Consider the following 20,072-nt stretch of genomic DNA (forward strand, 5'->3'; position numbering starts at 1 on the left):
ATCACTAGGGAGGATAGAAAATGTAGCTAAGACATGGTCCTCGCCCTCATAGATAATAATATATGTGACTCCAGTGAAAGCCCTTGGAAGCACAATCCTGTTAAGCAGCAAAGGCCGTCAGATGTACTGTCAAGCAAGCGCTTAGTCCTGCATTTATATCTACCTACCCTGCTCCTGAGGGGGATCTAGAGCATCAGCCATAGTTCCTAGGGCTCAGGCTGTATGTGACTTGCCCTTTTTTCTTTGCCCTTTGTGGATGGTGGGCTAAATGACTGCTAAATGACTACTCAGGAAAAAGTAAAATAAATACCCCTTAAATCTCATCCCTGCTGTATTTCAGTTGCTGTCGTTTCCCAAAGCAGCTAGGTGAAGCAATGGATAGAACACTGGACCCAGAGTCAGAAAGACCTGAATTCAAATCTAGCTTCAGATAATTAACAGCTATGTGTTCCTGGACAAGTCACTTAACCTGTCTCAGTTTCCTAATAATAACACCTACCTCTCAGGTTTGTTATGAGGATCAAGTAGAATATTTGTAAAGCTCTTAGCACAGTGCCTAGCACAAAGTAGGCATTTAATAAATGCTTATTCTCTCCTTCCCAAAGCATAACTATATGCAGTCCTTTAATCACAATACTGTATAAATACATGAAAATATACCCCATATGGGCATTTTCTTGCCCATGAAGCCTCCCCATACCAGGCTGCCACAGCTCCAAACCCAAGTGCTCGATCTTAGTACATCAGGGCTATTCCACTCTTGGCCTGAAGATTTAGCCTCCAGTCAGTTGGAGTGCCCCTTGGATTAAGGATACTCTAACTGGTCTCTGTCTCTCCCAAGGACAATACTGCTTGAGCTAGCAAGGATACCCAAAGAAGGCTTAGTCAGGTACCAGCTCTTCTTTTCAATGGTGTTTTCATTCCAGGATCCTATAATTCTTGGCAGAGTCTATATTTGCACAAGAAGAGGTTGTCATGGATAGGATTAGATTGAAAGCTGGCAGGGACATTAGAGATCATCTAATGCAGTCATTTTATACATGAAGAAACTAAGGTTCAGAGGTTAAATGCTTTGCCTCAGGTCACGAAGGTAGCAAGTAGCAGAGGCAAAATTTGGATCCAGATCTTCTGATTCTATGATGAATACTCTTTCTAGTGCACCATGTTGCTAGTTAGTGGAGAATGGTCCCAAGGAATTTTGCTTATCCTCTCTGCCATTAAAGATTTGGGTTTTTGTTAGACTTTTTCCATCTAGCTACAATACATTGTCCTGCAACTTAAAATCGTTGAGCCATAGGGTTTAGAGTTGGCAATCATCTAAACTAACTACGTCATTTTACAGATGAAGAAACAAGCTTAGAATGATAATGTGTCTTTGCCATAATTACACAGATAGTCTGTTGTTCTGGACTCTAAAATTCTTACTTTTGCCCTCTGGTATTACGTGGATTAAATCTAATTTCTTTGCTTTGTGATAGCACTTCAGATTCTAAAGACAAAAATCACACATCTATAAATCTTCTGTTGGCAAAATATCTCCAGTTTCTTCACTTCATATGACAATAAATCTAGAGCTAGAAGGGTCCTCCAAGGTCATCTAGGCCAGCCCTTACCCCATTTTACAGAGGAGGAAGCAGAGGTCCTTTCAAGTGATCCTGGACAGGATGTTTAACCTGTACACCATCCTAGTCTCCATCCATTTGACTCATGAAAGCTCAGCAATGTCCCTTCTAAAAACCAACCAGAAAGAGAAATTGTTTACACTTTTGTAACACTATAGTTTACATAACTTGGCAGCAGCTCTGGAAAGTAAGTAATACAAGTATTTTAAACCCCATTTTATAAATAAACTAAAGCTCAGAGAGGTGGACTGACTTGCCCAAGGCCACAAAGCTAATAAGTGTGAGAGGCTGCATCAAAACCCGGGTCTCCTTAATTACAAATCAAGGGGGTTTTTGTTTGTTTTTCTTGTAATCCTAACTCTATGTGACCTGATCTAACAAAGAACAGTGGTAACATATCTGGTTATCTGGACAGTAGGGCTCAAATCATGCAGTCTAAGGTCATATTAACTTTTTTCAGGGCATCGTTACATGTAACATTGCAACAATTGTGATCTGTCAAGACTCCCAGATCCTTTTCACTTGAACTACTAGCTACCTAAGACTCCCACATCTATTTGTGTACTTAATTTTGAACTCGAGAGTAGAATATTTCTTTTAAATTTCTCCTCCCACATAATGCAAAGTGAGAAGGAAACATGCTGCCATAGAAAAGAATACTGGAACTGGTAGCAGAAGAACTCGGCTTGAATCTCTGCTCTTATACTACCAGTATGACTTGGGACAAATAATTTAAGGTCTTTGGTACTCAGTCTTAACTTGTATAATGAGAGGCTTGGGCTATATTATCTTTTAAGTGCCATCTAGACCCTCTCTTAAATTTGAGGGGTACTAAGGTTTCCAAAACACACTAGCTTTCTTTTTCCCCCCAATTTCATAAAAAACACCATCTCTTGCAACATTCTTCTCCATTACTATAATGGATTAACACTACTATTTCATTAGAAGCTTTTTAAAAAAATTATACTAATTTCATTTCCTAGCTCACTATTAAATATTACATCAGTTGGGGAGTAAGCTAAACAAATGGTAATAGATGGTGTTCTGAGCTGGGTCTGATTGGCCAGTCAGGTTGTTCAGGCTAGAGTTTAGAATCAATTGAAACACTCATAGACTCTCCAACATTTGGCAAGAAGGAAGGTTACTTAACTGTAGCATGGGAAGGATATTGAGCAAGGAAACAATGGATAGACACAGCCTCTTTGCTTCCATATAGAAATACCTATTGTCAAAAGGATATAACATAGCTTAGTCGTAGGCTTCCTTCAAGTCTGAGGGACAGAAGCTTGAGGGGCTAAGCTTTTTAAGCCCTAGGCAACTAGCTTGCTGGGTAACTTAAGTGTCTTGGATTATATAATTATCAAGTTTTCCTGCCTTTTTACAGACAAATTAGCCTAGCCTTCCTTAGATTGAGTTTGTTTCCACTATAGATGAATGTATTACCATACTGAAAGAAAGAATAAATACAGAGAAAGAAAGAAGACATATAAATTGATTCAAAGTAAAGTTGTTCATACTTTGTTTTCAATGAGGACTGATGATGCCATGGAGTGATGTCTTACACATGAATTGGATTTAAATGAGGCAGAGTTGTGCAAAGTTTCAGCCTCAACCTTTGTGAAGGCAACTGAAGCAGGTGCTGTGCAGTGTAAAATAAAGCAGAATCAGGAAAACAATGAAACTCAAAATTGATTTCAGTGAAAATAACAACAAAGAATCATAGGATCATAGATTTAGAAAGGGAAAGTACAACCCCTTCATTTTATAGATGAGAAAACTGGTACTAAGAGAGGTCAAGTGCCTAGTAAGCATCTGCAGCAGTGTTTGAATTCAGGTTTTCCTGAGTACAAGTCCGGTACACTTATGTACTGTGCCACCTATACAGGAAGTTATCTCTTTATACTCCCCCGACCCTCACCACCACCGCAATACATAAGATGTCAAAACTTTTTAGATGTTTTGGCTCATTCCTGAATTGGATTTTCCCCCTTCTTATTCTGTTATTTGCAACGGTTCTCTGGGAGGGAGAGAAGCGGTAAACTAGAATGGGAAATACAGGCAACATGAAAACGAGATATTTTTTTAAAGAAAATTTATCAGTGAGTGCCTGCAAGCTATGGTTTTGAGAGGATGAAGAACTACAAGAATACCTGGGACTTAATCCAGCTTTTCTGAGGGCCCATGTGAGAGGGAGTGTCCTTGATGCTGTACACAGATGAGGAAACTGAGGCCAAAAGAGGTTAACTGACTCATTCAGGGCCATCTAGGTAGTAAATGGCAAAGCTGAGATTTCAACGCAAAGTCTTTGACTCTAGATAAAATGCTGTAATAAATTAAGTTTTCAACTCTGCTATGCAAATGAATGGGTTATTTCCTCCTTTGCTGAATTTGAGGTTTTTCCACTGAGCAGCAAGGCCTTACGGCCTCCTGCTATAAACCACATAGTACTGGCCCATTTCTCATCTTAATCAAAGAAATAGCTTTCTTTTCTCTTTTCAGAATTACCCAACACTGCTTCAATAGATGGATCTTGTCAACTGAACAGGTTCTATAATGGACACCATGGGAAGAGATGTTAAAAATCCTGTTGTCTCTTGGTTTTTAAATTGGTCTTTTGCTCCTTGCTATTGTAGTTTCAGTGAATTTAGGGTTTAATTATTCTGTTGTTTTTCATTTGCATTGTTATAATTATTATGTATGTTATTTTCCTGGCTCTGCTTATTTTACTTTCAATCAATTAATATAAGTACTTTGTACCTGTTGGGGGCATTATCATACTTCATTCTGCTTTATAGTTAGATGTATCCTTGCATTCCCCCCAACTACACTTTGAATTCCCTGAGGACAGGAAGACTAGCTTATTTATTGTTAAAAGATTGGGCCTGGTAGTCTTGAGACCACTATGAGAGTTTCCCTTTAAGAGAGGCTCAGACTTAACAGAATTTATGGATGGAAATCACTGTTACAACATTAGGCCTAAAGGCAGCTAGGTAATATAGTGAATAGAGCACTCAGCCCTGGAGTCAGGAGGACCTGAGTTCAAATGTGGCCTCAGACACTTGACAATTACTAGCTGTGTGACCCTGGGCAGGTCATTTAACCCCATTGCCTAGCCAAAAAAAAAAAAAAAGATTAGGCCTGATGGTCTTCAGGCCATTACTCTGGTCTACCCTTAAGGCTATAAACTTATAGAACATACTCATGCAAAAATATTGAAAATAATATTTTTCTAAGATTAATACAGGTGTGTGCCCAAAATAATATTTTACCTACCACCAGCTTGTTTTTCTCCCTGATAACAAAATCCCTAAATAATATTTTGCCCTGAACTTTAATATGCAAATTGTCTAGCTCCAGGGAGGCTGCCTCCAAATTAGAGTATAAGAACCCCACACTCTGAAGGATACTTTGGAGCACACCCCTCTCCACCAGCAGGAGCACAATTTTCCTCTGCAGCATTCCCTTCCTGCTAAATGGACCTGTGTCAATGTACTCCCCGATGTAGCATCACTCTTACGTGAGTTACGCTCTTATGTTAGTGTGTCCAAGATGTATATCAGATCCCCTTTTCTTTCTCCCCTTTCTGCCCTCTTCCTCATTACTTGCAATAAAACTTGCATTGAACTGGTTCCCATTGTTTTACGTGTTTTCAGCATCTGAGCTCATTGAAGGGTTGTTTTTCCTAGTATCTCTGGCTGGCCCATGGACCATTTAGACATAAACTGGGTACCCAGACAAGGACTTAACCTACTGACAGTCACACCTACAGTGGGGGAGTATGGTGCTGTGAGCCCAGTCAGAGAAAGTAAGGTCAACAGGGGAAGCTTGCATCCTCCTATGAGGGACTCCCTTATATCAGAGGACTGTCACAAAACATTTATTTATCAGTACTCCATAACACTTCATATCTGGTTTCTCACATGGTAGGTGCTTGACAAACATTTATGGAATGAAAGAATGATGTTAAATTGTGAGGAAATCAGTATTCCTTTATAACAAAAACAGATTTTCTTCTATTGCCACTAATAATAATGATGATGATGATGCCTATTTCCAGTGCTTACTTGGGCTCAAGACATAGCATAAGAAATAGGCAGGACTTATAACCTTAAAAGGGGGTGGGTAAACCATGAATCAAGAGAAAAATGGATTGTTGTTATCCAATGGCTACACTGGTACTCTCCAGTTACTAAGAGAACCAAAGGAGATCCTCTTGCATGTTGGATGAATCATCTCTGGAGGCTTTTCAAACAATAGAGATAGGCATCTTTCAAGATGAGGTGTGGAGGAGTTGCAAGCTACATCAGTGGAGGGGGACAAATGAGATCATGGATCCATTAAAGTATTATAGCATTTTTTAAAAAAAAGTTTATAGATCACAATTATGCAGCAACTTTTTAAGATTTTAAAATCATTTTCATCACAACAAGCCCATGATGTAGCAATCTATTTTATAGAAGGGGAAATTGAGAATCAGAGATCAGAAGACTTGCCCACATAAATAATAATAGGAAGGGTTGTGGAAAACTAGCATGTTAGTACACTTACCTATACATATCCTTTGACCCAGTGGAATTGCTATTACGCATGTGCCTCATGGAATTTAAAGACGCAGGGAAAGGATCCATAGATATTAGACTATTTGTAACAACATGTTTTGCCACAGCAAAGAACTAAAAATGAAATAGTCTATTTGGGGAAATGTCTGAACTATATATGTGATTATAAAAGAATTTTACTGTATCATAAGGAATATGGAGGAGTCCAAGAAATATAGGGAGATTTATATGAACTGATGCAAGATGAAGTGAGTAGAACCAAGAGAACAATTTATGCACTGACTGCAATAATGTGAAGAGAAATGACTCTGAAAAACCTCAGAACTCTTACCAAAGTAGTGATCAATTATGGTTTCAAAAAAGTAACGATACCGACTTTCTACCTCTTAGCAGAAGAAGGCTGGGCTAGAAGTGTAAAACTAAACATATATTCTCAGACATGGTTAATGCATTATTACACAGTTTTGCTTGATTATACGTATTTGTTACAAAGGTGATGTACTGGAGGGAGGTGAGAGGCAAGTCATGGGGTAGAGATAGACATGAAAAAAGAATATTAACAAAGCATTTTAAAAGATGCATAGAAGTAAGTGCAGGGGAGATGCAGATGCAGGAAGGAACATGCAAATAGAGCAATTTATTACAATCTGTGTATATTCATGTACATATAAATACACAAATTTTTTAAGAAAAACTATGGATATGTATGGATATGGAAAATCTTGAGATAATTTTAACAATATGAAATTTAAAAGTTTCTTAAAATTAATATATATAGGGGAGCTCAGGGAGATTGACAGGTTCACTGACACTGGGGCAAGAGTTGGCCACAAGTATGTGTGGGACAAAGGTGGCAGCATTGGGGAGTATTTTAGCATATAAGCATAGAAAGAATACAAAGGCAGGTAGCATTAGGGTAGAAAGATATCCTTGAATTAGCACTGGGTGCAGGAGCAGGTGCCATCTGGAAGCCCTGTCACTTGGCCCATTACCCAAGTCTGAGTCATAGATCTAGAGGGGAGATCAGGGGTCATGAGTAAAGGGAACTCCAGCTGAATAGTAAGCATGGAACAAGTTCTGAAATGTGGCTATGTGGCTCTGAACCCACAAGTGGAGTGGCGACCAGTTCTAGCCTTTAGCCCAGGCCATAAGCCTGCAGTAAGAATAACCAGGGCAGGAAATCCAGACCAAAGGGGAACCAGCAGTTCAGTTACTCTGAACCTAGAGAACCTCCCAACAAGCAAACAGTGACTAAATCCAGTAGTACTCTATTGAAACTCAACCACACGCAAGCCAAACAGGAACTTGCAGAACTCAGACCAGGATGGCAGTTAATAGACTTCAGCCTGGATTTTACCACTTCGGGAGGACAGAACATTTGGAGGCCTCTAGCCTGAGCTATGACAACAGCAGAGGAATGTAAGAGGAAAGATCAGGCCAGATATCTCTACTCCTTCCCTTGAAGTATACAGAACCCAATGCTAATATAAAGTCCAAAGTCAAGAAGTAAGCTAGAAAAATGAACAAAAAAAAAAAAATCCAAATTATAAATGGCTACTATGATACTATGGAAGCTCAAGGCCGCCACAGAAAAAGACAACTTGAGAACATCTACAAGCAAAGCCATAAAGAAAATTGCTGATTGGATGCAACTGCAACAAGAATTTCTAGAAAAATTAAAGAGCTTTTAAAAAGAACAAAAATAAAATGTAAAAACCAATTAGAGAAATGAAGGCTAGATGGGCAAAGGCTTAAGAGCTATATAAGAAAAATATGAAAATAGAATTAATAGCTTAAGAAGCACAAAACTTTTAAAGAGAAAATAACTCCTTAACACAATTCCAAAACACTTTTCACACAAATAGAGGCAAAACTAAATAATTGGGAAAATATCAGTTGCTCATGGATAGGCCAAGCTAATATAAAAAAAATGGCAATTCTACCTAAATTAATTTACTTATTCAATGCCATATCAATCAAACTACCAAAAAAATTTATAGAGCTTTAAAAAATAATAAAATTCATCTCGAAGAAAAAAAGGTCCAGAACATCAAGGGAATTAATGAAAAGAAATGCAAGGGAAAGTGGCCTAGCCATACCAGATCTGAAGTTGTATTATAGAGCAGCAATCATCAAAACTACTTGGTACTGGCTAAGAAATAGAGTGGTAGATCAGTGGAACAGGTTAGGTATGCAAGACACAACAGTCAATGACAATACTAATCTACTAATTGGATAAATTCAATGACTTCAGCTTCTGGGATAAGAACTCACTATTTGACAAAAATTGCTGGGAAAACTGGAAAATAGTATGGCAGAAACTAGGCATAGACTAACATCTCACACCATATACCAAGATAAAGTCAAAATGGTATATAGGCTATAGATAAAAAGGCTGACACTATAAGCAAACGAGGAGAGCAAGGAATAGTTTACCTGTCAGATTTATAGAGAATGGAATAATTTATGATTAAACAAAAGATAGAGAACATTATGAAATGCAAAATGGATAATTTTGATGACATTAAATTGAAAAAGTTTTTCCCAAAGCCAATGCAACCAAGATCAGAAGGGAAGCAGAGAGCTGGGAAACAATTTTTACAACCAGTGTCTCTGATAAAGGCCTCATTTCTCAAATATATAGAAAACTGAGTCAAATTCATAAGAATACAAGTCAAGAATACAAGAGTGGCAGAACCCCCCCCAAAAAAGGATGGAGTGAAACAATTTTCCAGACCAAGACAACTTAGGTGGGCAGGAAAGGTCTATAGCACCAAGGTGAGAGGGGAGTGCAATTCAGTGCAGGCTGTGCCAGCACATATCGGGCCCCAGCAAACCAGGAGCAGGCCTTGGGGGCAAAATGAATCACTAGCAGCAGTGGTGGTTTCCAGATCTCTCAACCCACAGAAGATAAGGGGGTTGAACAACTGGTCAGAAGGAGATTGCAGGGGTCCCTTTGGTGGCACTGGGACCAGGACTCTGTTACATTGCCCAAGCTTGGATCTGGATCACAGTCCTGGGTCTCAGTCCCAGGGTGAGAAGGGGCACTAGTACATCAGAGTTTGTGACCACAGGGGACTGGGGACTCTGGTCCCAGTTCCAGGAAAAGAGTGCCTGTGGTCGCTCACAGACCAGTGCACACAGGACAGCAGTAAACCCACCTCTCTCTATATCATACTACCTTGGAAGAACTTAAAACTTACAGATTTCTAGAATTATCTCTGAAAACAGCGCACAAAAAACCTAAAGCTTGGGATTGTGCCCCCTCCACTCTGGAAGCAGAGCCCCACTTTAGCAAAAAGTTACATGTCAAGAAATAGGTTGGGAAAATGAGCAAACAACAGAAAAAAATTCTGACTATAGAATGTTACCATGGTGACGAGGAAGATCAAAACACAAACTCAGAAGACAACAAAGGCAAAACTCCAACATTCAAAGCCTCAAAGAAAAATATGAATTGGCCCCAGGCCATGGAAGAGCTCAAAAAAGATTTTAAAAATCAAACGAGAAAGGTAGAGGAAAAAATCAGGAAGAGAAATGAGAATGATGTAAGAAAAATATGAAAAAAGAATCAATAGCTTGGTAAAAGAGGAACAACAAAAAAACAAATGCTGAAGAAAACACCTTAAAAAACAGAATAGGCACAACTCCAAAAGACTCATGATGGAAAATGCTATCCACATCCAGAGAAAGAACTATGAAGTCTGAATGTAGATCAAAGCATATTATTTTCTTTTTTGTTTGTTTGTTTGTTTGTTTGTTTTTTCTTTCTTGTGGTTTTTCCCTTTGTTCTGATTCTTCTTTCACAACATGACTAATGTGGAAATATGTTTAATATGATTATACATGTATATTCTATATCAGATTTCATGCTTTCTTGGGGAAGAGAAGGAGGGGGGAAATTTTAGAACTCAAAATCTTATAAAAGTACATTTTTAAAACTAAATATAAGTAAATTAATCTTTAAAAAAAAAAACCCAAAACAAAATAGGCCCAATGGTAACAGAGGTACAAAAATCCACTGAAGAAAAGAACTCCTTAAAAAGTAGAATTGGGGACAGCTCGGTGGCACAGTGCATAGAGCTCCAGCCTTGAAGTCAGGAGGACTTGAGTTCAAATGTGGCCTCAGACACTTGACACTTAACTAGCTGTGTGACCCTGGGCAAGTCACTTAACCCCAATTGCTTCACACATACACACACACAAAAATAGAATTGGCCAAATGGAAAAGGAGGTACAAAAGCTCACTGAAGAAACTAATTTCTTAAAAATTAGAATTGAGCAAATGGAAGCTAATGACATTATGAGACATCAAGAAACAATAAAACAAAATCAAAAGAATGGAAAAATAGAATAAAATGTGAAATATCTCATTGGAAAAAATTAAGAATTATGGAATACCTGAAAGCCATGTAAAAAAAAAGAGCCTAGACATCATCTTTTAAGAAATTATCAAGGAAAATTGCCCTGATATTCTAGAACCAGAGGATAAAATAGAAATTGAAAGAATCCACTAATCAACTCCTGAAAGAGATCCCAAAATGAAAACTCCCAGGAATATTATAGCCACATTTCAGAGCTCCCAGGTCAAGGAAAAAATATTGCAAGCAGCCAAAAAGAAACAATTCAAATATCATGGAGCCAGAGTCAGGAAAGCACAAAATTTAGCAGTGTCTATATTAAAGGATCAGAGAACTTGGAATATGATATTCTGGAGGGCAAAAGAGCTAGGATTACAACCAAGAATCACCTACCCAGCAAAACTTAGTATAATCCTTCGGGGGGGGGGGAAATGGATTTTCAGTGAAATTGAGGATTTTCCAGCATTCCTGATGAAAAGACCAGGGCTGAGTAGAAAATTTTACTTTAAAATACAAGACTCAAGAGAAGTATAAAAAGGTAAACAGGAAAGAGAAATCATAAGGGATTCAATAAGGTTAAGTTGCTTACATTCCTACATGGGAAAATGATACTTGTAACTCCTAAAATCTTTCTCATTATTAGGGCAGTTAGAAAGAGTATACATAGACCAAGGGCACTGCTGTGAGTTGAATATGATGGGATGACTATCTAAAAAAAATAAAATTAAGGGGTAAGAAAGGAATGCACTGGGAGAAGGGGGAAAGGGAGCGGTAGAATGGGGTAAATAATCTGACATAAAAGAGGCCCGAAAGAAATTTTTCAGTTTCAGGAACCATGGGGAAAGGTGGGGGTGGAGCACATGAACCTTTCATTGAAATTGGCTCAAAGAGGGAATAACATACACACTCAATTGGGTGTAAAAATCTACCTTACCCTATAGGAAAGTAGGAGGGGAAGGGGATAAGAGAAGTTAGGGGTGATAGAAGGGGCAGCAGATTGGGGGAAAAGGTAGTCAAAAGCAAAACACTTGAAAATGGACAGGGTGAAAGAAGAGATAGAGTAGGATAAATGGACAAAATAGGATGGAGGAAAATATATAGTAATCATTACTGTGAAAAAAAATTTTACAGCAAGTTTCTCTGATAAAGACCTCATTTTTCAAATACATAGAAAACTGAGGCAAATTTATAGAAACACAAGCCATTCTCCAATTGATAAAAGGGTCAAAGGATATGAACAGGCAGTTTTCAGATGAAGAAATTAAAGCTATCTATAGTCATATGAAAAAATGCTCTAAATCACTATTGATTAGAGGAATGCAAATTAAAACAACTTTGAGGTGCCACTTTACGCCTATCAGATTGGCTAATATGACATAAAAGGGAAATGGTAAATGTTGGAGAGGATGTGAGAAAATTTAAACACTAATGTACTGTTGGTGAAGTTGTATACTGATTCAACCATTCTGGAGAGCAATTTGGAACTATACCCAAAGGGCTATAAAAACCATGAATACCCTTTGACCCAATAATACCACTACTAGGTCTATATCCCAAATAGATAAAAAACAAAAATATGTACAAAAATATTTATAGCAGCTATTTTAGTGGTAACAAATAATTGGAAATTGAGGGGAATGTCCATCAATTGGGAAATGGTTGAACAAGTTGTATAGGATTGTAATAGAATACTATCACATTATAAGAAATGAAGAACAGGATGCTCTCAGAAAAAAACCTGGAAAGCTTACATGGACTATAGCAAAGTGAAATAAGTAGAACCAGGTACACAGTACCTAATTGTACACAGTAATAGCAATATTGTATGATGATATACTGTGAATAACTTAGCTATTCTCAACAATATAACGATCCAAGACAATTCTGAAGGATTTATGATGAAAGGTGGTGTCCATACCCAGAGAAAAAACTGGGGGAGCCTAAATGCAGATTAAAGATACTTTTTCTTTACTTTCTTTATGGGGGGGGGAAGGTGTCTGTTTTCTTTCACAGCATGACTTACATGCAAATGTGTTTTGCATGACTACACATGTATAACCTATTTAAAATTGTTTGCCTTCTCAATGGGGGGGGAGAGGGAGAGGGAGAGAATTTGTGACTAAAAATTTGAAAAAAAAGTATGTTAAAATTGTTTTTACATGTAATTGGGGAAAAAATAAAATATTTTAAAAGTAAAAAGTATCAAAGACAATGAATTAATATTAACACTGAACCCATATGCACCAAATGGCATAATATCTCAATTCTTAAAAAGTTAAATGTATTACAGGAGGAAATAGATAGTAGAACAATAATAATAAGGAACCTCAAATTACCCTTCTCATATTTAGATAGATTTAACCATAAATTAAAAATGAAAAAAGTTAAGGAGAGGACTAGAATTTTAGAAAAGTTAGATATAATAGACCTCTGGAGAAAAATGAATGAGAATAGAAAAGATTTTACTTTTTCTCAGCTGTGTATGGCACCTTCACAAAAACTGAGCACATATTAGGGCATAAAAACACCACCAAAAAATGTAGAAAAAAAGAAATATTAAATGAACCTTTATATAATCACAGAGCAATAAGATTAATAAAACATCTTTGAAAAATAAATAAAAATTAATTCAAAACTAAATAACTTGATCCTAAAGAATGAGTGACAAAGAACAAATCATAGAAACAATCAAGAATTCCATTAAAGATAATGACAATAATGAAACAACATACAAAAATTTGGAGAATATAGCCAGAGTAGTACTTAGGGGGAAATTTATGTTTCTAAATGCTTACAACAACAAAAGAGAGAAAGAACAAATCAATGAATTGGGTATGCAACTAAAAAAAAAAACCCTAAGAAAAAATCCCCAGGACTAGATGGATATATAATTGAATTTTGCTAAACTTTTTTTAAAAGTTAAATTCTAGTACTACATAAACTGTTTGGAAAAAAAATAGGTAAAGAAAAATACCTACCAAATTCTATACCACAAGTATGATCTTGATATCTAAACCAGTAAGAGTGAAAAGAGAGAAAGAAAAGTGTAGACCAATTTCCCTAATGAATATTGATGCAGAAATTTTAAATAAAATAATAGCAAGCAGATTACAGCACTATATCACAATGATCACATACTATAACCAAACTGGATTTATACCAGGATTGCAGGATTGGTTCAAAATCAGGAAAACTAGAAACATAATTGATCATCTCAGTAATAAAAACACAATAATAATATGATTTATTTCGATAGACACAGAAAAAAAAACTTTTGACAAAATACAACACCCATCTTTATTAAACACATACACACACACGAAAACACAGGAATAGATGGAGCTTTCTTAAAATGATAAGTAGTATCTATCTAAAACCAAAGGAAGCAATATCAACAATGGAGATAAGCTAGAAACCTTTCCAATAGAATCAAAGGTAAAGCAAGGATGTCTATTATCACTCATATTCAATTTTGTACTAGAAAGCTATCCATACCAATTAGACAAGAAAAAGAAATTGAAGGAATAAGAATAAGTGAAAAAAAACCAAAACTATCACTTTTTACAATTGAGATTGGTGATTAAACTAAACTAAACTAAATTAAACTAAATTAAACTAAACTAAATTAAACTAAATTAAACTAAACTAAATTAAAAAAACTAATCAAAACAACGAACAACTTTAACAAAGTTGCAGGATATAAAATATATACATAGAAATCATCAGTATTTCTGTATATTACTGACAAAATCCAGGAAGAAGACACAAAAAGAGAGATTCCATTTAAACTAACTGCAAATAGTATCAAATACTTAAAAGCCTACCTGCCAAGACACATATGAAAACAATATGAACACTACTACAAAACACTGTTTACACAAATAATGACAGGTAAATAATTGTTGAAATATTAATTGCTCATGGTTTCAGGAGAACAATTTATAAAGTAACAGCAATCTCATGGAGATAATCAACCTTGAAAGACTTAATAACTCTTATTAACACAATGATCAATCATAATTTCAAAGGATTCATGATGAAACAACCTCCAGATAGAGTTGATAGACCCAGAGTCCAGACTGAAAGATATTTTCTTCTCTTTTTCTTTCCATTTTTGATATGGCTAATGTGGAAATTTATTTTACATGACTATACATATTTGTAAGGATTTTTTTTCTTGCCTTCTCAATGTGTGAGCAATAGAAGGAAAGAATTCAAAACTGAAAATAAAATAGAATTGAATTATTGGAAAAATTTTTAAAGTGATATGAAAAGGCAAAATAAATAAATAGATTAAAATGGCCATACTTTTGACTCAGAGATTTAATTATTAGTCATATACAAGGAGATTAAGTGAAAGTCTCTTCATACACCAAAATATTTGTAGAAGCACATTTTGTTGTAGCTAAGATCTGGAAACAAGGAGATGCCCATTGATTAAGGAATGGCTAAAGAAACTGTGATGGATGAATGCAGTGAAATATTAATGTGCTGTTAAAAAATGACAAATTCAATGAATACAAAGCATGGATTTACATAAAATGCTTTAGCGTGAAACATAAAATATATAAAAAATTACAAAAATGTAAATATAGAGAGAACAACCATAAAGCAAGCCAAAGTGAATGTTGTAAAATGACAAAGAAAAAACACAATTACAGTAAAGAGTTGGGAGAAAACAACCTCTCCCACTTGCAGAGTGGGAGGCCCACGGGTATACAACATCACATATATTTTCTGATTCTTTCTGTCAATTGGATTTGTTGGGGTTTTTTCTCTTCATCCTTTAAAAAATATTCTTTTGATATGAAATGACTCTTTGGGAGTGGAAAGGGGAAAGTATGGGAGAAACTTAGGTAATGTAAAAATAAAATGTATTTATTCAAATTTATTTTTATAAATAATATATAAATATAATATATAATTAAATATATATTTAAATTATATATAAATATAAATGAAATACATAAACATTTAATTATATAATATGTAATATAAACATCTATTTATATAAATATATACTTAATTATCTAAGGATAATTGAGTTAAAATAGAAAGCTATGAAACGATCTACCAGCAGGTACGTACCAGGTAAAATCTTCTGTAGTTTGCCTACTGCCTCATCTCTCCCAGTCTCCCAGAGAACCTTAATAGCTTATTATCATGCCATTTGTCTTCAGCACATTTTATGCTATTTGCCCTAGGTACAAAAATTGCTAATTACCTGCAGAATTAAGTTTGACAGGAGTCAAGCATTGAAGTTAAGTAGAGGCAGAAAAGATTAGTTAAGTAATTTTACAATGTTAAATTGTCATTCCCTACCAGTTTAAATTAGAAATATAAACCAGCAGTATTTCTGTTGTGTTTCTGGTTAAAACATAAACTTTCATGAAGATAAGACTTGAACCTGCGAGTGATTTAATTGTAAAAAAAAAAACAAAAACAAAAACAAAAACAAAACAAAAAACCTCATAGAAATAATTTCCCTGTTTTATGCAGAACAAGTCCTATTGAGAACAAGATATTTTCTTTAGCGTGTGACTGAGTTCCTAATGACCTTTTCTTTGGCATCCCATGGAACTGGTCATTCTGAAATTGACTTCATAATAAGGGGAGGGAATGTTCCATCCACCAGTTTCATCAACATGAGCTGAATCTCCATGGGTCTATATAGAAAACAGTCACTAAGGACCTTTCAGGTGAATAAAATCACCTTTTGTCTCAGGAAAATGAAAATTATTTTGATATTCTTCATTCTGGCACATTATGATTTCTCAGGTAAGGTTATTAAATTTAAATTCTGACAATTTAACAATACTAGGGCAGAGTAACCAAGGGATAGCAATTTCCTGAATTGAATACTGAGACACTGGACTCTCTCATTGATAATAAGGTGCACTACCAGGAATAAAACCTTATATTTACTTGGTATATATTTTCTACTGTTTCTTCACACTAAAGTGTAAGTTCCTGATGGGCAAGGACTGTTTCATTTTTGTCTTTATATCTCTAGCATCTAGCTTGACACATAGTAGGTGCCTAATAAGTGCTTACTGAAGGAAGGAATCTCTCTGGCAGTAAGTAATTGAGCAGTTCAGAAAAATTTAAGCATCATACTCCATGTCAGTTTTAAAGTGGAAATTTAGCAAGAAGGTATAGAAAAAAGGAAGGAAGGAAAGGAAGGAAAGAAGAAAGAAAGGAAAGGAGGGACAGATGGAGGGAAGGAAGAAAGAAAGGGAGGGAGGGAGGGAGGAAAACTTTGTTAAGCTGCTATGTACCAGGGACTGTGCTAACCACTTTACAAATATCTCTCGTAGCTACAATTATAAGAAACCCATAAGAAGCCCTAGCCATTAGCCCACTCCTACGTCATGACTAGGACAGGTTCCTGTGTTTTCTGAACTTGAGATTCAAACAGCCCATGTTCACTTGAGGGTAGTGTTGATGTAGACTTGACTGATGACTACCTCTGAGGGAGATAGACAAATGGTTTCTGTCTGGGAAGAGAGGAAATCTTGTCATGAGCACCAGTATGAAAGAAGGTTCCCAGGACTTCTAAGATTTAGGTTGGTGGTCTGCTCTTGTAGAGAAATATTATTTGCATCATTTGTACATATCAATTGATAAAATTCAATTGCATGCATTGAGAAGTATATCTAATTGGTATATCCATCACAGTTATGACAAATACTGGTAAATGAATTTTAGTCATGCCCATGTATTCCATGACTTTCATCCATTTCCTTTGACTTTTTAGTGATCTTAGTGAAAAAAGAGGAAACAGTTATGTGACAGTGAGATCATTCTGTAATAGATTAAATTGCATGGATGAATGAAGGCTTTTCATGAATATTTTTTGCTAATCTTCTGTTTTCCTGCCAGTTAAGACTTTGTCTTTGTTTTTTATGGGAAGATCAGTTCTGATTCTCACATCTTTCTTGTTCAGTAACTTAGCTGATGGTGGTGAAAAATGAGATTACATTCAATGCTTTCCATGCTAACTATCTTATTTATTTATTCTCTGATATAGACTGACTTCTATTGAAAAGGTTCTAGCTTTTCCTGAAATACAACTATTTAAATTATGCTGCACTTTTGCATAATAATTAAACTTAATGGTAATTTTTATTATATATAATTGTAAGTCCAGGTAAGTAATAACTCCACTGTAGGATTGAAATTATACTCTCTAAAAATCATATGTAATTAAAATTACCCCGATAGGAAAAACCACAAATGTGTCAATTTCAAAATAAGGATTTTTAAATTAATTTTAATATTAATTTTTAAACTTTAAGTTCTGAATTTTCTCCCTCTTTCCAGACCCTCCCCCATCCATTGAGAGGGCAAACAATATGATACCCATTATACATGGAAAGTCATGCAAAACATATTTCCATATTAGCCATGTTGAAAAAAAGGCAAGAAAAATAAAGTGAAAAACAATAAGCTTCAATCAGCATTCAGAGTTCATTAGTTCTCTCTCAGGAAGTGGACAGCATTTTTCATCATGAGCTCTTTGAAAATGTTGTCAATCATTGTATTGGTCAGAGTAGCTAAGTTTTTCACGGTTGATTATTGTTACAATATTGCCATTACTTTGTACAAGTTCTCCTGGTTCTGCTCACTTCACTTTGCATCAATTCATATAAGTCTTTCCAGGTTTTTCTAAAACTATCTCCCTATTAATTTCTTATAGCACAAGAGTATTTCAACACAATCATATGCCACAACTTGTTTATCCATTCCCAAACTGATGGGCATCCCCTCAACTTTCAATTCTTTGTCACCACAAAAAGCGCTGCTATAAATTATTTTCATACATATAGGTCCTTTTCCTTTTTCTTTGTTCTCTTTGGGATATAGACCTAGTAGAAGTATTGTTGGGTCAAAGAATATGCACCGTTTTTTAGTCCTTTGAGCATAGTTTCAAATTGTTTTCCAGAATGGTTGGATCAGTTCACAGCTCCAGCAACAGTGCATTAATATATCTATTTTTTTTGTTTTTGTTTTTGGTGAGGCAATTGGGGTTAAGTGACTTGCCCAGGGTCACACAGCTATCCTTGCTTTATCTTGAACTTATTTGGAAGACATATAGTTTATCTCCATTACCAGATATTGCTTGTTTTTTAGATAGATAAGTACTGATTATCATTTTAAGGAAAACTCCATTTATTACTATGTTTTTTAGTATTTTTAATACCAACCGGTGTTTTATTTTGTCAAAAGTTTTTTTTGTATCTATTGAAATAATCAGGTAATTTTTGTGATTTTTGTTATTGATATAGTCAGTTATGGCAATAGTTTTCCTAATATTTAACCAGCCCTGTGTGGTGGGTAAAGATGAAATGACTGAAGAAACAAAAATTCAACCATATAAGCATATCAATTTATTAAGCAATGCATGCCAATAGCATAACAAATCAGGACCAGACTTCTTCAGCTTAGGGCTGAACTCTGAATACAGGAGTACACATATTTTTATGGAATAAAAACAATTAAATAAGACCAATTAATTAAAAGAAAACAATTAACCAGAATATAAAATTAGGTAAGCTGATTTCTAATTGGAGGAAATATTAGGGACTATCCAACTTGGGAGGGAGAGAGCAAACAGGTGCAATTCCCTGAAATCAGAAAAAGAGGTATTCCACTTCCCTCAAGTGTTTGTATTTAATCAAAGGAACATAGAAACACTAACTGATTGACTAATCTAGGGCCAGGTTTCAGATAAGATATATGGGTTGTTTGAGATACATAATTGTGAGAAAACTCCTAGCATCAATCTTAAGATCTGACTGGGTTTCTGGGCAGCATAATCTAGGTCCTTAGCTAAGGTTCTCCAAGCAGCAGGGAGAGATGGTCCAGCTTCCCAGCCACACAGGGCTAGTTCCAAACAATGGAATATAGTTTTCTCTCAATTCCCACAATTGAATAAAGTTTTCTCACAAGAGAGAAATAGACTTGACCCATAACTGAATAGAAAGGGAACTGAGCCAGCTCCAGAATTGAGTCACAAGATGGAGTCAGTGTGGCTCATTTAATTCCTACTATCACTTGCTGTTCTAATCCCTCAATTCTTTCAGTTACCACTTTTGATTTGTAGAGGAATGACAGCCCACTCCCCCCACCTCCCATGGATCACTTATCTAATAAACCAAATATATAAGGTTTTTCATATATTTAGAATCAGAATTACATAAGTCAAATCTATTTAAGTCAAGATCAAACTACTTAGAGGGCTCACAATGAACTAATTTTGAGAAGGGACAGTTACATGTCACCAAGGTAACCAAGAAAACTTAAATATAAACACCATTAAAGAAAAAGCTAAAGAAATACAATAATTGTCATCAGCATAAACTAACATCAAGTCTCCTTGTATCCTAGTAACTAACTGCCAATGTCCATTTAATCCTCACTTTTTGTCTTGAGTCCTAGAAGTCCGATGTTTTCATCTGATCCCTGGAAATCTCTTGGACATTCTGTAACAGGCTTCATTCTCAGAACAGTTCTGAAGGAGGCTCTGC

Source organism: Vombatus ursinus, unplaced genomic scaffold, assembly GCF_900497805.2.
Source record: "Vombatus ursinus unplaced genomic scaffold, bare-nosed wombat genome assembly UNPS02014863.1, whole genome shotgun sequence".
Lineage (NCBI taxonomy): Eukaryota > Metazoa > Chordata > Mammalia > Diprotodontia > Vombatidae > Vombatus > Vombatus ursinus.